The sequence below is a fragment of the Lepidochelys olivacea genome, assembly GCF_965140295.1.
Source record: "Lepidochelys olivacea isolate rLepOli2 genome assembly, chromosome: 2".
NCBI classification, from domain to species: domain Eukaryota; kingdom Metazoa; phylum Chordata; order Testudines; family Cheloniidae; genus Lepidochelys; species Lepidochelys olivacea.
In genome coordinates, this window is record NC_140412.1 from 137,864,263 (window position 1) to 137,878,249 (window position 13,987).

A 13,987-nucleotide genomic window follows, 5' to 3' on the forward strand; every position below is an offset into this window, starting at 1 on the left:
CTTTGATCCAGTCATGAAGGAGCATCTACGTACAATAACTGATCATGAAACACAGGTTCGTTACTTAGGAAAAAATACGCAGGATGAACTGATTCAAATCCTAGCAAATGCCGTTAAAAAGAAAATTACAGAAGCTGCCCATTCTGCAAAATACTTTTCAATAATACTGGACTGTACTCCAGATGTGAGTCATGTTGAACAAATGACGATGATTATTCGTTTTGTGGATATGGAAAAGTCTGCAGATGAAGATAATATTGAAGTGCTCATAAAGGAACATTTCTTGGGGTTCGTATCACTGAAGGAGATGACTGGAGCATTTATGACAAACTATTCTACAAGAGCTTGAAACAAAGTCATTATCTGTTGAAAATTTACGTGGTCAAGGCTATGATAATGGGAGTAATATGAAGGATAAAGACAATGGTGTGCAAAGGAGAATGATGGAAATCAATCCTAGGGCATTTTTCGTTCTTTGCAGCGCGCATTCTCTGAATTTGTTTGTCAATGATGCTGCTAGATGCTGTTTGGAGTCAAGCAGTTTCTTTGACCTGGTGCAACGTGTTTATGTGTTTTTCTCAGGCTCAACACGCCGTTGGGAGATTCTGACTCGCCATGTGAATTCTCTAACTGTGAAACCACTTAGTCAGACAAGATGGGAGAGTTGCATCGATGCTTTGAAGCCTCTTCACTATGAACTTGGAAACATTTATGATGCCCGAATTGAAATTTCTGATGATACTACCTTTACTGGATCATCTGGCAATATGGCACGTTCAGATGCAGAAGCTCTTGCAAATGGCCTTTCCAAAGTCAAAATTTGTGACTTCACTCATTTTGTGGTATAATATCCCTTTCGAGATTAACCTCACTCGTAAGCAGCTTCAGGAAAAGAACTTGAACATACATTCTGCTCTTCAAAAACTGCAGCAAACTCAAAATATTCTGGAGGAATTCAGAAGTGATGAAGGGCACGAAAGAACACTGGTAGATTCTCTCAAGCTTGCTGAAGAAATAGACTTTCCGACAGACTTTGAACCAGAGCCAGTTTGCATTCGGCAAAAGAAACAGCAGTTTTCATATGAATGACAAGACACACCTATTCAGAACCCAAAACAAAGGTTCAAAGTGCATTTCTCTTCGCAGTCCTTGATACTGCTATTCACTCGGTTGGTGAAAGATGTCAACAGATGCAGCAGCTAGAGTCAATATTTGGCTTTCTAGATGATATCCACAGCTTGCAAAAGAAAACAGCAAAACAGGTAAGAGACTTTGGTATAAAACTGGAGTCGGCATTGACTCCTGAAAATTCTAAAGACATTGATGCTACAGATTTGTGCAGTGAGCCTGAGACTTTTTCAAGACGACTTAAGAAACATTCCCCTCCTGAAGAAGTACTGAAGTTTGTTTGTGAAAACAAACTCTCAGCCAGTTTTCCAAACATTTTTATAGCTCTACGCATTCTTTCAACTTTGCCAGTTTCCGTAGCTAGTGGGAAACGTAGCTTGTCAAAGTTAAAATTGATAAAAACATATCTGCGTTCAACAATGGTGCAAGAGAGACTTGTTGGACTTGCCACAATGTCAACAGAGCATGAACTAGCTGGAAAACTCGATCTAAGAGAACGAGTGACTGAATTTTCAAAACTTAAATCAAAAAAAAGTCATGTTTTAAGAGCACAGAGTGTTTTTTATTCAGAGTGTTTTGTAAATACAAGTTGAAGTTCATTGAAGAGTTTTCTTATTTCTTTCTATATTGGATGTGGTGGTAATGGCAGTTAAAGCAGGATAGTGTAATGGATGATTTTGGATTTGTAATAATAAAAATTATAATTAACATTTTAAATGCATTTTTATTTGAAATCAACTGAAATATCACCTCACTGTCGTGTACAGATCTATTCTGAAAAGTCGTGTCTCTATTTTATTTGCTCTCAGAAACATTGGTTGGACAGACGGATGGATGGACAAACCGAATAATTAAGCCTCTGTTTTAAAAAAAACGCTTAAAAAACATGAAAAGTAAAAAAGGGGCAAAATGTTTCCCAGTTTACCAAAAACCTCAGCCTCGACCTTCCCTTTCGGTTTGGGCCTGGGGCACTGTCATAAATATAAAGGGAAGGGTAAACCCCTTTAAAATCCCTCCTGGCCAGAGGAAAAATCCTCTCACCTGTAAAGGGTTAAGATGCTAAAGGTAACCTTGCTGGCACCTGACCAAAATGACCAACGAGGAGACAAGATACTTTCAAAAGCTGGGAGGAGGGAGAAAAACAAAGGGTCTGTGTCTGTCTGTGTGATGCTTTTGCCGGAGACAGAACAGGAATGGAGTCTTAGAATTTAGTAAGTAATCTAGCTAGGTATGTGTTAGATTATGATTTCTTTAAGTGGCTGAGAAAAGAACTGTGCTGAATAGACTGAATATTCCTATCTGTGTGTCTTTTTTGTAACTTAAGATTTTGCCTAGAGGGATTCTCTATGTTTTGAATCTAATTACCCTGTAAGGTATCTATCATCCTGATTTTACAGAAGTGATTCCTTTACGTCTATTAAAAGTCTTCTTGTAAGAAAACTGAATGCTTTTTCATTGTTCTCAGATCCAAGGGTTTGGGTCTGTGGTCACCTATGCAAATTGGTGAGGATTTTTACTAAACCTTCCCCAGGAAGTGGGGTGCAAGGGTTGGGAGGATTTTGGGGGGAAAGACGTGTCCAAACTACGTTTTTTCAGGAAGCCAGATAAAATTTGGTGGTGGCAGTAGAAGTCCAAGGGTAAAATAGTTTGTACCTTGGGGAAGTTTTAACCTAAGCTGGTAAAAGTAAGCTTTAGGAGGTTTTCATGCAGGTCCCCACATCTGTACCCTAGAGTTCAGAGTGGGGAAGGAACCTTGACAGGCACTGATTGCATCTTCGCCTGGGGCACCAGTTGCTGGCAGCTAGTCTAGGGCCGCCCCTGAGAGCAGGGGGTATTGGTTCCAAACTGTCACTTTGTTCAGTGGCTGGTAGTCTACACGGAGGCATAGAGTCCCACCTTTCTTCTTCCCAAAAAGGGCCAGGGCACCTGTGGGAAACCTGTGGGAAATGCTTAGTAGCAAATAAACCCTTTCTACCAGTTTTCATGGTTTTACACAGGGAGAGCCACTAGGTCTTTGGACATTGCGTAAATATGGCCAAAGGGAACTTTCAGGCTAGGTTGTAGGAAACCCTCACATTTTCAGTCATCTCCATTCAACCACTCTGGTAGGGGCACCATAGGGCCAGGCACAAGTAACAAGACTACGGTTCACACCTGGTGTGATATGTCCCCTTTTGTATACAGGTCACTTACTTCCGGAATTAAATTTCTGCAAAAAGTTGCACCACCTGATCTCACATGCTGCATCCGATATTTAGGTCTAGTGCTTGGAGCGTAGGTCACAGCTAGGCATAGGATTACGCCTAGGCTAAGAGTGATGCTAAAATCAAGCTCCAGGGACATGCCTGGGTCAACACCGAGATCAGACTCCATAGACAAACCAGAATGAGAACTGGAGCCAGAGTCCAGGTGCAGGCCAGAGGTGAAAGCCGGGTAGACAGAGTCCAAAGATAAGCCAAGTTGATATCAGGCCAGAGTCCAGATACAGGTGGAAGGTCAAAGCTGGGTAGTCAGAATCCAAGGACTGGGGAGGATCAGGAGGAGGAGACAAGGCTGGAGTGGGTCAGTGGTGGGGCTGGAGCGAGGAAAGAATAGGGCAAGCACAATGCTAAGCCAGAGTTGTTAGACAACATCTAGAGCCAAGGGTCACGCCAAGGTCATCAGCAAGAGACCGGAGCTGAGGGTCAAGCTTGAGTCAATAGCTGGGAACCGGAGGGTAGAGCCATGCACGCAGGCAGGAACCAGGAACAAAGTGGGCACTGTGTCAGCATCAGGGCAGGGGGTCTGCCTTGTTGCCCAGATGACTTACAGGTACCCCCAGGCACTGCCCACCTGGAGCCCTAGAGACCTGGGTTCAAATCCCACACATCCCCTTGTCTCTCTTCCGAGGAATAAAAGGAGGACAGCAGGATGACAAAGATGTCTCTGTCCTGGCTCTTTAATCCTTGCCCTTAGCAATTCTTCCTACAGGGCCTGGTACCCAACAGGCTATGGAACAGCCAAATTGCAATGAATGGGAGCCAGGTGCCCAGACAGAGTCCAGGCAGCAGAGCACAGAATGAGGAGGAAAGGAGAGGATCTGCCAAGGACGGGAAACACTATCCCCTCTGGAGGGAAGGGGCCCTCCCTGCCATTTTCTTAACCCCCGGGCCTGTTCCTAGCTCTGCTCAGCCCTCCCCTATTCTCAGCAGTTCCACCAAACTAAGGGAGTAGGTCGAAACCACAGGCCACTCCTGCTCCTGCAACAGAGAAGTAGGATGGTGACCTACCCGGAAGTGGGCGGTGTCCTTCCCTGGGCGCATGGTAAAAACACTGCACAGGAGAGCTCGCAGGAGGCCTGATTCCAGCTCCAGGTCCAGTTTGCTGGCACGAAGGAGGAGCCTCGATTTGACTTTGCAGCACCAGAGTGGCGCTGGCATCACCATGGACATGAAACATGAGGGAAATAGGCACCGGCCAGCAAAAACGGAAATGGAGGTGCCAAAGAGCGCAGTGACCAGGGTGAAGTCACAGAGCCAGACACTGGCAGGGCTGCAATAGGGCCCATTCCCCTGATCTCACCACTGGACCCTGCTGCCCCTGTTATCTCTTCTCTGCCCCCGCCCCCGGTGATCCTCTCCCTAAGGCCACTGTAATGTCACTGGAGTAAAATCAACCACACAGCCAGGAAAGAGTGAACGTTCCCGCCTCCTCGGCCGGAGGATGAGAACAGGCACAAATAACCTAGGAACGGGGGATCCGTGAGTCCCAGGTCTCAGCCTGACCAGCACCAGGGTTAGGGAAACTGGGCGGGAGGGTCCTGGTACCTGGAGGTGGCAAACCGTGGCCATAGAGCTGGAGAGGATGGAGCTTGACTCAGAGCCCAGCGGAAGGTATTCAATCAGCTCCTGGGAGACCCAAAGGAGACAAAACAGCAGGTGGATTCTGGCCCTGATTACCCACAGGCACTTCCCAGAGAGGAGGCCAAAGTGCGCTGCAGACACAGCCAGCATATCCCCCCGCACACACACATCCAGCTTCCCAGTATTCAGCCCCAGGAATCCCTATCCTCTGCTGCCCCCTCCAGCCCCACCATCTCCCCACACTGGTGCAGGGGAGGCCTCTCTTCGTCCCACGTCTAGCTCCCTCCCCCAAGGGGCTGGGCACGGGTGTCGCTCACAATGCTCTCCACAAGGGACGCTTTGGAGCAGTGCGGCCGCAGGGTGTCCTGCCCCTGCTTTTGTGCAGGGAAGCACAGAGTGGGGATAGCGTGCAGGAAGCGGAGCTGCTTGGCCCTCTCCTGCACCTACTAGGAGTGGGGTTGCGGGAGAGAGAGAGCCTGTTAGGTAGGGACCTCCCCACCCCACCCAAACTGGCTCCAGGGTCCAGGTCCTCCATGGGTTGGATAGGAAAAGCCCAAAACCACAGGGTCCTCCTCCACAGTCAGGGTTTCTAACTGGGACAGTGTCTGTGGGGAGCGGAGACCCTGCCCTGCGTGGGACAAACACCCCCTCTTGAGGGTCCCAGATAACATGGGAGAAATGCTAGGCAGAAAAGGAGAGAGGGTGACTTCTGCTGCTGCCAAGGGGAAGGACGGGGTGCAGTGGAGAGAGAAGGCTTAATGTGCCCCCCTCCTGTGTAAGGAACCCCAGGGCAGAAAGGGCCTCACCCGGCCCCTCCCAGAGATGCCCTCAGCTCCATCAGTTTCAGGGCACCATGGCAGTCAGGCCACCCCCGCAACATCATCAGGGGTCCGGGAGGCTGGAGCTCCCCTAACTCCACCTAGAATGCCCTGCACCAGGCATGGCTGTGCCACACCCACTGGTGTCAATGGGGCTCACGTAGCTGAGGACTGACAACTTAGTGAACCAATGGCACAGGGTGTTACTAGCCCCCCCGCCCCAGTCACTCTCCCTTTCCCTTGGGTCTCCCCTCACCAGTACTGTGGGCGCCTCCAGCCTCAGGGCTCTCACTCCTCGGAGGTGCTGCTGGTCCCTTGGGTGTAGGTGGAGCTGCTGGTGCTAGAGCAGGTGTCAAGGTTCCTCCCCCACTCTGAACTCTAGGGTACAGATGTGGGGACCTGCATGAAAACCTCCTAAGCTTACTTTCACCAGCTTAGGTTAAAACTTCCCCAAGGTACAAATTAATTTTATCCTTTGTCCCTGGATCTCCACTGCCACCACCAAACTCGAACTGGGTTTACTGGGAAATGTAGTTTGGACACGTCTTTCCCCCCAAAATCCTCCCAGCCCTTGCACCCCACTTCCTGGGGAGGTTTGGTAAAAATCCTCACCAATTTGCATAGGTGACCACAGACCCAAACCCTTGGATCTGAGAACAATGAAAAAGCATTCAGTTTTCTTACAAGAAGACTTTTAATAGAAGTAAAGAAATCACCTCTGTAAAATCAGGATGGTAGATACCTTTCAGGGTAATTAGATTCAAAACATAGAGAATCCCTCTAGGCAAAACCTTAAGTTACAAAAAAGACACACAGACAGGAATAGTCATTCTATTCAGCACAGTTCTTTTCTCAGCCATTTAAAGAAATCATAATCTAACACATACCTAGCTAGATTACTTACTAAAGTTCTAAGACTCCATTCCTGGTCTATCCCCGGCAGAGCATCACACAGACAGACACAGACCCTTTGTTTTTCTCCCTCCTCCCAGCTTTTGAAAGTATCTTGTCTCCTCATTGGTCATTTTGGTCAGGTGCCAGTGAGGTTACCTTTAGCTTCTTAACCCTTTACACGTGAGAGGATTTTTCCTCTGGCCAAGAGGGATTTTAAAGGGGTTGACCCTTCCCTTTATATTTATGACAGCAGGGGTCGCCCATCTCCTCCCCTAGGCAGGCTGGGGCCTCTTCAGTGGCCAGGCAGGGGGGTGGCTTCTCCTGGGCCCTGGCGCTGGGCTCCTGGATCTTCTGCTTCTTGGAGAGGAAGCCACAGAGCCGCCTTGCCTGGCTTCTGTCCCGTCCTCGCTGCCTCCCACACAGATGCACCCTGGGCCACCTCCATTTTGCCCCAGAAGATGCCTCAGGGCCTCCTCTGGGAGCTGGTGTCTCCCTCCTCCAGAACGCCAGGCACATCCACCGCTTGGCCTGGCCACAAGCTACTTCCCCTCCAGTGGGGACAGAGGGGCTGCTCTCCTCCTGGGGAAGCTGGCAGCTGCTTCCCACTGGCTCTGGAGCGAGCTGCACAGCCTTCTTCTGCAGCATTTGCCTGAGCCTCTCCATCATCTGCCTGAGCCTCTCCATCCTGGACCTGAGTGGGGAGAAGCCATGAGTCTGGGGTCAAGGCAGGCTCTCACTAACGGGCCTGTCTGCTCTGTCCCCCTGTTCCTCCCCCCTCACTGCACGCCCCACCACGGGGTACAGGGACTGCAATCTACACATGCTGACAGCAGCTCACAGCACAGGCTGTTTCCAAAGCTCCCTCTCCCTACTGAGGCACTGTGACACAGGGGGAGTCTCATCCGTTCAGAGCAGTGGGGTTTTTAGTCTGTTTGGACAAGCAGCTCCCTCCTCCCACCCAGGCTACATGCCCTCCCTGGCTAGAGAAAGACCAGAACCGGGGAAGGAGTCTGAGTTTGGCCTGGGAACTTGTCCCCAGCTCAACTTCACAAGGTTCCAATCATATGAGGCATGAGTCCCCCTCAGTTCCCACTGAGTTCAGTGCGGTAGTGGGTTTTCAGCGGCTGACGGGGTCTGACCCCCCAGAGACTCCTACAAGGAAAGAGCCGGGAGCCCTATTCCTGTGCTGGAGATGGCTCTGGAGAACACCCTGCAAGAAACACGCTGCCCAGGCCCAGAGTGAAGGGCTGCAGGGGGCTGTGTTAGCAAATCTAGTCTCACTAGGAGGAGATTCCCCCTCCTCCTCCCACCATTTCTCTCTCCCCAAGCAGAACGGGGAAGCCTCTGAGGAAATGCTACCTGCCACTCACTAGGTCTAGATGGCGCAGTGCTGGGTGGCAGATGCTCAGACTTGGTCTGTTCCTGGCCCTCTTCCTCGTTTTCCCGCACCAAGGTGGGCTGAAAAGGGAGCTGCACAATGCCCTGCCAGCAGGGAGACCGACAGTGGCTGTGAAAACAAAATCATGTTTTATTGCCAAACGATGGATAAACTCAGGCTAGCAGCCGGGGTCCAGAACACTGACATACTGTAGGCAGGATGCCTCCCATCTCAAGGTCTCCTAGCACCTCACACACATTCCTGAAGCCTGACAAGCCAAGGGCTGTAGGGGAGGGACTCCAACCCCACTCATAGAAAACTGTGGCCTGGGCAGGGGAAGCCACTGCCTCAGGGTCACACTGGGAGTCAGTGACAGAGCCAGGGATGGAGCCCAGGAGCCCTGTGTCCAGGCCCCTACACTAACCACTAGAGGAACGTTCCTTTCCAGAGCTGGCAGTTGCAAGCAGGACCCTGTTCCCAGTCTCGCTGGCTCTGAGAGGGAGTGTGACCGGCTGGAGTGACCGAGGCAGGGGATTGGGAGTCAGGACTCCTGGCTTTCAGTGGCCATTTTCCTATTGACTTATGGGACCTCAGGCAAGCCAATCCCCCTCTCTGTGTTTCAGTCCCCAGCAGTAAAACGAGGATCTAATACTTACTCACTTATTGTAAAGTGCTGAGATTTACCCAGGAAAAGTCGTTCTGTAAGTGCTATGCAGCACTGGACCCTCATCGGTCAGATCCAAATTCCTAGAGTTTAGATCTGGGCTTTCAGTTCAACCCCGTACAGAATGAGGACCCCAGCCCTAGACCTTGGATTGAGGATCAGCCCTTCTTGGGGTGGGAATTGAGCAAGGAGGCTTTTCCGTCCCTCGCCAAGTGGATAAACAATAGAGGGTTTTTAAAATATGAGCCGGGTTTTTCAAATTAAACTCACCACGGGTTTTTTTGTTAAAAATAAGCCTGCTTCAAATTCAATTTGAATTTGACAATCTATGTTAAGGCCTAAATTTGTTATCATCTCTTAAAATAATTTCAAGAGACTAGAAAGAAATCCATCTTAAGTAGTACATGTTTACTGCCAAGTTTTAAGGAGAGTCAAATGACTGAAGCGCCCGGAACCAGAGTTCGTGGAAGTGCGAGAACAGCTTTAGACAGCAGTAGCCCTTCCCGTGAAAGTGCAGAAGGAATAGTTTCTTCCTTTCACTTTATTCATCTAGTTCAGTTCAATGACTAGTTAATTGAATTTGAAAAGAACACTGGGAGTTGACAAAGAAGGCAAACTTGTTTGCTTCCTTCAATCTAGGAATAAACACTAGGTGTGAGGGGATGAGATCTACCCATTGAAAAATCTGGAAGAACATGGTGACCAGAATGTATCAATTCAGTTCACTAACTACAGCTAATATTTCCTTTCTTTAAGAAATCGGGTCGTTTTAAATGCAAAACATTTTTGATGAATGTTTTTTTCTTATGCTTCTCTTTCTGGCTCGGCCACAGCATTGTTCTTTATCTCAGTTTCACCATGTCTGTTGGGATAGAGACACTTCTCTAACTCCTAGCAGTAGTGCGATTTGAGTAGGTCATGAGTGTTAGACACCTTTGAGCTCCAAAGGACAATGGGTGATTTATCAAGAATCCCTGATGATTTCCTGCTTCTCCCCCATCCAGAGCCAATATCACATCTTTGCAAAAAGAAAAGGAGTACTTGTGGCACCTTAGAGACTAACCAATTTATTTGTGGCACCTTACTTGTGCACCTTTACTTGTGGCACCTGAGAGACTAACCAATTTATTTGAGCATGAGCTTTCGTGAGCTACAGCTCACTTCATCGGATGCATACTGTGGAAACTGCAGTAGACATCATATACACATAGAGATCATGAAACAATACCCCCTCCTACCCCACTGTCCTGCTGGTAATAGCTTATCTAAAGTGATCATCAAGTTGGGCCATTTCCAGCACAAATCCAGGTTTTCTCACCCTCCGCCCCCCCCTCACACAAACTCACTCTCCTGCTGGTAATAGCCCATCCAAAGTGACCACTCTCCTGAAGGTCGAAACAGCAGACTGGACTTCTATATAGAGTGCTTCCGCCGACATGCACGGGCTGAAATTGTGGAAAAGCAGCATCACTTGCCCCATAACCTGAGCCGTGCGGAACACAATGCAATCCACAGCCTCAGAAACAACTCTGACATCAAAATCAAAAAGGCTGACAAAGGAGGTGCTGTTGTCATCATGAATAGATCGGAATATGAACAAGAGGCTGCTCGGCAGCTCTCCAACACCACTTTCTACAAGCCATTACCCTATGATCCCACAGAGTTACCAAAAGCAACTACAGCATTTGCTCAAGAAACTTCCTGAAAAAGCACAAGATCAAATCCGCACAGACACACCCCTGGAACCCCGACCTGGGATATTCTATCTACTACCCAAGATCCATAAACCTGGAAATCCTCGGCGCCCCATCATCTCAGGTATTGTCACCCTGACAGCAGGATTCTCTGGCTATGTAGACTCCCTCCTCAGGCCCTACACTACCAGCACTCCCAGCTACCTTCGAGACACCACTGACTTCCTGAGGAAACTTCAATCCATCGGTGATCTTCCTGATAACACCATCCTGGCCACTATAGATGTAGAAGCCCTCTACACCAACATTCCACACAAAGATGGACTACAAGCCGTCAAGAACACTATCCCCGATAATGTCACGGCTAACCTGGTGGCTGAACTTTGTGACTTTGTCCTTACCCAAAACTATTTTACATTTGGGGACAATGTATACCTTCAGATCAGCGGCACTGCTATGGGTACCCGCATGGCCCCAAAGTATGCCAACATTTTTATGGCTGATTTAGAACAACGCTTCCTCAGCTCTCGTCCCCTAAAGTCCCTACTCTACTTGCGCTATATTGATGACATCTTCATCATCTGGACCCATGGAAAAGAAGCCCTTGAGGAATTCCACCATGATTTCAACAATTTCCATCCCACCATCAACCTCAGCCTGGTCCAGTCCACGCAAGAGATCCACTTCCTGGACACTATAGTGCTAATAAACAATGGTCACATAAACACCACCCTATACCGGAAACCTACTGACCCCTATTCCTACCTGCATGCCTCCAGCTTTCACCCTGACCACACCACACGATCCATCGTCTACAGCCAAGCTCTGCGATACAACCGCATTTGCTCCAACCCCTCAGACAGAGACAAACACCTACAAGATCTCTATCAAGCTTTCTTACAACTACAATACCCACCTGCGGAAGTGAAGAAACAGATTGATAGAGCCAGAAGAGTTCCCAGAAGTCACCTACTACAGGACAGGCCTAAGAAAGAAAATAACAGAACGCCACTAGCCGTCACCTTCAGCCCCCAACTGAAACCCCTCCAACGCATCATTAAGGATCTACAACCTATCCTGAAGGATGACCCAACACTCTCACAAATCTTGGGAGACAGGCCAGTCCTTGCCTACAGACAGCCCTGCAACCTGAAGCAAATACTCACCAACAACCACATACCACACAACAGAACCACTAGCCCAGGAACCTATCCTTGCAACAAAGCCCGTTGCCAACTGTGCCCACATATCTATTCAGGGGACACCATCACAGGGCCTAATAACATCAGCCACACTATCAGAGGCTCGTTCACCTGCACATCCACCAATGTGATATATGCCATCATGTGCCAGCAATGCCCCTCTGCCATTTACATTGGTCAAACTGGACAGTCTCTACGTTAAAGAATAAATGGACACGAATCAGATGTCAAGAATTATAACATTCATAAACCACTCGGAGAACACTTCAATCTCTCTGGTCACGCAATCACCAACATGAAAGTCGCTATCTTAAAACAAAAAAACTTCAAATCCAGACTCCAGCGAGAAACTGCTGAATTGGAATTCATTTGCAAATTGGATACTATTAATTTAGGCTTAAATAGAGACTAGGAGTGGCTAAGTCATTATGCAAGGTAGCCTATTTCCCCTTGCTTTTTCCTACCTCCCCCCCCCAGACGTTCTGGTTAAACTTGGATTTAAACTTGGAGAGTGGTCAGTTTGGATGAGCTATTGCCAGCAGGAGAGTGAGTTTATGTGTGTGTGTGTGTGTTCCCGGGGGGCGGGGTGGGTGAGAAAGCCTGGGTCTGTGCTGAAAATGACCCACCTTGATTACCATGCACATCGTAGGGAGAGTGGTCACTTTGGATGAGCTATTACCAGCAGGAGAGTGAGTTTGTGTGTGTATAGGGGTGGGGGGGGGGGTGAGAAAACCTGGATTTACGCTGGAAATGGCCCACCTTGATTATCATGCACATTGTAGGGAGAGTGGTCACTTTGGATAAGCTATTACCAGCAGGAGATTGAGTTTGTGTGTGTGGTTTTTGGAGGCGGGTGAGGGGATGAGAGAACCTGGATTTGTGCAGGAAATGGCCCACCTTGATTATCATACACATTGTGAAGAGAGTGGTCACTTTGGATGGGCTATTACCAGCAGGAGAGTGAGTTTGTGTGGGGGGGGGCGGGGCGGAGGGTGAGAAAACCTGGATTTGTGCTGGAAATGGCCCAACTTGATGATCACTTTAGATAAGCTATTACAAGCAGGACAGTGGGGTGGGAGGGGGTATTGTTTCATGATCTCCATGTGTATATAATGTCTACTGCAGTTTCCACGGTATGCATCCGATGAAGTGAGCTGTAGCTCATGAAAGCTCATGCTCAAATAAATTGGTTAGTCTCTAAGGTGCCACAAGTACTCCTTTTCTTTTTTTAAAAAATGTTGATTTGCAACTAAATATAGTCTTTACACTAAATTTGGTGCTTTTTCTTTTGCTAACCATGATGGTAAAGTATATCTATGTACATTTATGTAAGCAGTTATGTGTCTTAATTTACATTTCTTGTGTCTAAATTTTACATTTTAATTATGTTGGAAAATGGCAAACGATGCATTTATTTCCAAGACTATGATGGATTTTTTACTTATGATTTGTCCACGCACTATTTTGATGAAAATTCCAATGCACTTAAAAATGCACAAAAACAGCATTTTCAATTGGTTTATTAATTGAACAAAACTACCTTAAATGTGCTGGATACATAAGAACAAAAAAATTTACCGAAACATATTTTTCATTTAAAACTAACTGATTTAAGGAAGTATCTGCAGTTAGTGAAATGAACTGATTGTATTTGGTCATCGTGTCTCTCAGATTTTAGAACTAATAGGTCTGACCCCCCCCCGCCACGTCTAGTATTTATTTATAGACTGGAAGAGGAAAACAAGCTTACCTTCTTTTTCCTCTCCCAGTCAGTTTCTGAAATTTGAATGAAATTGTTATTGAACTGAACTAGCTGAATCAACTTAAATTAAAAATATATTCTTTCTGTGCCTGCAGAAGAAGCTACTGCTGTCAAAAGCTGGTTTACCATTTCAATAAACTCTGGTTCCAGCCAAAGACTGCCATGAGTTCAGTGGTTTGATTACCATTAAAACTTGGCAGCAACCATGGACTTGTCAATATTTATTACTTAATTTAAATGACTTTACTAAGCTATTGCAAGTTTAGGCATTAACATGGGTTGTCATAATTTCAAATTTAATCTCCAATAGATTTGTTTTTCAAAAAATAAACCTGTTTTTAATTTAAATAAAAATAATCCAATTTAACTTTTAAAAAATCCCTTTTTGGGTTTCTTGGTTTTGAAACAAGCATTGATTTTTATTCATCTTGATTTTAGGAGAACTACTACATTCATGAGAATCATAAACCGCTCATATGCCATTGAAGGAGAGAAGGCAGCAAAAGTCATCATATCAATAATTTGTTATGAATTATTGACTCAGTCTTAAAAGAGACTAACTAGAGGGTTGGACACTTGTTTGTTTATGTAGGGCCAGTTTCTAC